The sequence below is a fragment of the Lontra canadensis genome, unplaced genomic scaffold, assembly GCF_010015895.1.
Source record: "Lontra canadensis isolate GAN:19392208 unplaced genomic scaffold, GSC_riverotter_1.0 scaffold9, whole genome shotgun sequence".
NCBI lineage: Eukaryota > Metazoa > Chordata > Mammalia > Carnivora > Mustelidae > Lontra > Lontra canadensis.
Genome location: NW_022631003.1, coordinates 27,165,708 through 27,169,793, shown reverse-complemented (window position 1 = coordinate 27,169,793; position 4,086 = coordinate 27,165,708). Strand labels below are relative to the sequence as shown.

General features: G+C 43.2%; 1 pseudogene; it reads left to right on the top strand.

Annotated features, from left to right (window-relative positions):
• The first annotated feature begins 1,533 nt into the window (after positions 1 to 1,533).
• Positions 1,534 to 3,280, top strand: LOC116866033 (annotated as a pseudogene).
• Positions 3,281 to 4,086: the final 806 nt, after the last annotated feature.

Below are 4,086 nucleotides of genomic sequence, written 5' to 3'. Positions count from 1 at the left end.
GTTAAAAATAACTCCTTGTGAAAAATTAATAGGGAGTTAAAAGTGAGGGTTTTAATACAAGCTCACAGTGCAGAACAGGGTCTCCAGGCCCTTATCAGCTGACATCCCAGATGGCTCAGGGTGTGTATGGAGCACAGTGTGGCCAGTGAGGAGACTGTCTGCAGAAGTGAGTTAACCTTCTCTCCTAGGTCCCAGAGAGGGAGGAGACAGAAGGAAATGTTTAGGTTATGAGCCACTGAGTTAAGTGATTTATTTCTTTTCTTCCTACCCATCACACTCTCATAGCTATGGATATAAAAACTGTAGTTAATTTTTGTCTGGATAATTTGGGTGAAGTTTATTAAACGTGAGAATTATATATATATATATATATATATGTAAGAATTTATATATATATATGTAAGAATTTATATATATATGTAAGAATTTATATATATATATTTATATAAATATAAATGTGAGATATATTTATATAAATATTAATGTGAGAATTTATATAAATTCTCACATTTAATAAAGGTGTGTGTGGGTGTGGGTGTGTGTGTGTGGGTGTGTGTGTGTGTGTGTGTGTATATATATATATGTATATATATATATATATATAAGGAAGATATATATATATATCTTCCTTTCTCCTCTCCCTTCTCAGTCCTGGACCCTGAGTTGGCTGCTGACCCCATTTCTCCAGTGTTTCCTTCCCAGACAGTCTGGTCCTCTCCTTCTTGCAGGTGGTTATGTAGACTCTGCCCCTTTCTCCCTCGTCTTTGTTCATAGCACCCCTTTTGGCCTAGTGAGTAAAGGGAAGGAGTGGACAGTACATTCCTTGCCAACAGTACAGCTGAATAGATCATGCAGAATGGAGAGAAAGTGGGCTAAACTGTCATCTGACCTTAGCTGAATTTAGGGTTAAGGGTTTTAAGACCAGGGATCAATATTTGTATTTTAAACTCAGGTAATATTTAAAAAATGATTGTACTATTGAAAAGTGGCCTTCTGGTCCATGAATTTATGTGTCATAAATCACACTCCAGCACCAAGCAAACATCCCACATGAGAACTGTAACACAATACATTCACATCCTGTTGGGTCTTATAGCTGCATTAATACATGAAGCTACATGACTTAGAGGAACTCAAATAGGATTATGTCATATGGTATGCAAAAAAAGGAGAATGTTGGGAGGTACTTAGCCCTTTTTCTGGGAGGAAAGCAGGGTTGATTTTTCTAGGGTGTCGTTTGATGTCAATTTCTGTGATATTTGTGATGCCACAGGTGACGTGAGATATCTGAATTTTGGTTGGTGGGTTAAACACCATTTTTCACTAAACATTTCTTATTTATTTAGGCATTATGGAGAGATAGCATATACCAGATAAAATATGTTGCAGTAGCCTTGAAGCCTGAGCAAGGGAACTCAGCAGCCCCAACCCAGCTTGGCTTAACTTAGCCTCACTGAACACAATCTGAGCCTCTGGGCAACCTGGGCTTGTTACAGCTCTCTGATCCTGGAATCCTCTTCAATTCCAGCTAGAATGCTGTGACAGGCACTTCACAGATTTGTTCAAAAGATGGTATGCAGACATACGCTGGAGCAACTGGTACCTGAGAATGCCCCCAACATAAGCCTGAGCACTCTGGTTTTAGTGGCCCTGGGTGTGGACCTCACAGTGGGTGTGGGTGTATATATCCTGGGTAGTAAGGTGGCCGGCAATCAAGGAGGACCATCCTTTGTGATCTGTTTTTTGGTGGCTGGCCTATCTTCTGTGTTGGCTGGGCTATGCTATGCAGAGTTTAGAGCCCGGATTCCCCATCCTGGATCAGCATATCTCTACACCTATGTCACTATGGGTGAAATCTGGGCTTTCATCACTGGCTGGAACCTCATCCTCTCCCTTGTTGCTGATACAGCCAATGTGACCCAAGCCTGGACCTTGGCTTTCGCCAGTCTGCTTAGGAACCGGATCTCTCAGACCCTGCATGAGAGCATCTTAGTGCATGTTCCTGAAGTCCTTGCAGATTATCTAGGTTTCTTTAGGGTGGGGCTGGTGTTGTTGCTCATGGAGATGCAGACTTGAGTGATGCTCAGCTTTTCACGGTTACCAAAGTGGTCACATTGGTGAAATTTTGGTTCTCAGTTTTGTCATCATCTTTGGCTTCACTAAGAGGGACCTGCACAACTGGAAGCTCACAGAAGAGGCGTTCATACACACTGGACTCAATGACACCTCTGGCTTGGACCCTTTGGGCTCAGGAGGATTGTTGCCTTTGGCTTTGAGGGGACTTTCCAGGGTGCAGCTAACTGTTTCTATGCACTTATTGGTTCCCACAATATTCTTACCAAAGTTGAGGAAGCCCAGAATCCCAAGCATTCCATCCCCATGGGCATGGTGATTTCACTGCTCATCTGCGTTTTGGTGTATTTTGGTGTCTCTGCAGCACTGACACTCATGGTTCCTTACTACCAGCTTCGACCTGGGAGCACCTTGTCTGAGGCATTTCTTCATATTGGTTGGGCCCCTGTTATGTTGTAGCTTTTGGATTTGTCTTTAGTCTTTCTGCCAGCCTTTTGGACTTTATGCTCCCCATAGGTCAGTTGATATATGTGATGGCAAAGGATGGTCTCCTGTTCCCTCTTCTTGCCAGGATTGAAACTGGCGCTTATGCTTCCATTGTGGCCACGGTGATCTTGGGCATTATTGCACCAATCACCGATCTTGTGAACTTCAGGTCGATTGGGTCCCTGTTAGTTTACTCCCAGGTGGCTCTTTGTGTTCTCATCCTCAGGTGTCAGCCTGAGAGGAAGAATGGGGGGAATGAAGTGCAGGTGCAGGGAGAGACTGTACCTGCAGCAGAGAAGCTGACTCTAAGGAGACTAGATTTCCCAGGCAGCCCCACCCCCACTCCACTCTCTGGCCATGTTGTCTATGTTTGCTCCTCACTGCTTGCTCTGCTGCTGACTTTTCTTTGCCTGGTGCTGGCACAGTGCCCACGTCTGCTTTTTGCAGACTCTGTGGATCACAATGGTTGTGCTGTTCCTCGTGCTCTTCACTGGGATCACTGGGGTCATCTGGAGACGCCACAGAGCTTCACTGCCCTTCACTTTAAGGTTTCTGCTCTGCCTCTCCTCCCACTCCTGAGCATCCTTGTGAATATTTGACTTATAATGCAGATGACAGCTCACACCTGGGCTGGTTTGGTGTCTGGAAGCTGATTGGGTTTGCTATCTACTTTGGCTATGGGATCCAACATATCCTACAGGACTTTAGAATGACCATTTAAGATAGGGCCAATTCCAGTACGTGTTTGGTTTGACATCCTCATACCTGAATGCAGTCTGTTCTCCCTACACAATAATTTGGAGTACTCCTGACCATGTGGAAACTAGGCCTCCATGGGATGTTGGTAGGGGAACATTTTATTGTGGAGTGAATGATGTATCTTTGCTCTTTCTCCTTTTTTTTTTTTTTAACTTGTCTACTTTTCAATTGTGTCTTCAAAAAGAATTACTATTAAAAGAAACTAGAAAAAGTGTGTTTGTTTTCTTTAGGTAAATACCCAGTAGAGGAATTACTTGATCATATGGTAATTCTATTTTTAATTTTTTTAGGAACATGCACACTATTTTCCACAGTGGCCGCACCAGTTTACATTGATACACAACAGTGTGTGAGGTTTCCTTTTCCTCCATATCCTCATCAACACTTGTTATTTCTTGTCTTCTTTTTTTAAATTTTAACCCTCTGACAAGTGTAAAGTGACACATCTTGGTAGTTTTAGTTTGCATTTCCCTGATGGTTAGTGATGCTGAGCATCTTTTCATGTGTCCGTTGGTCTTTGCTCATTTTTTTTTAAAGATTTTATTTATTTATTGGACAGAGAGAGAGATCACAAGTAGGCAGAGAGGCAGGCAGAGAGAGAGGAGGAAGCAGGCTCCCTGCTGAGCAGAGAGCCCAATGTGGGGCTCGATCCCAGCACCCTGGGATCATGTCTGAGCTGAAGGCAGAGGCTTAACCCACTGAGCCACCCAGGCGCCCCTGCTCATTTTTTAAATGAATTTTTTTGGTGTTGAGTTATATAAGCTCATT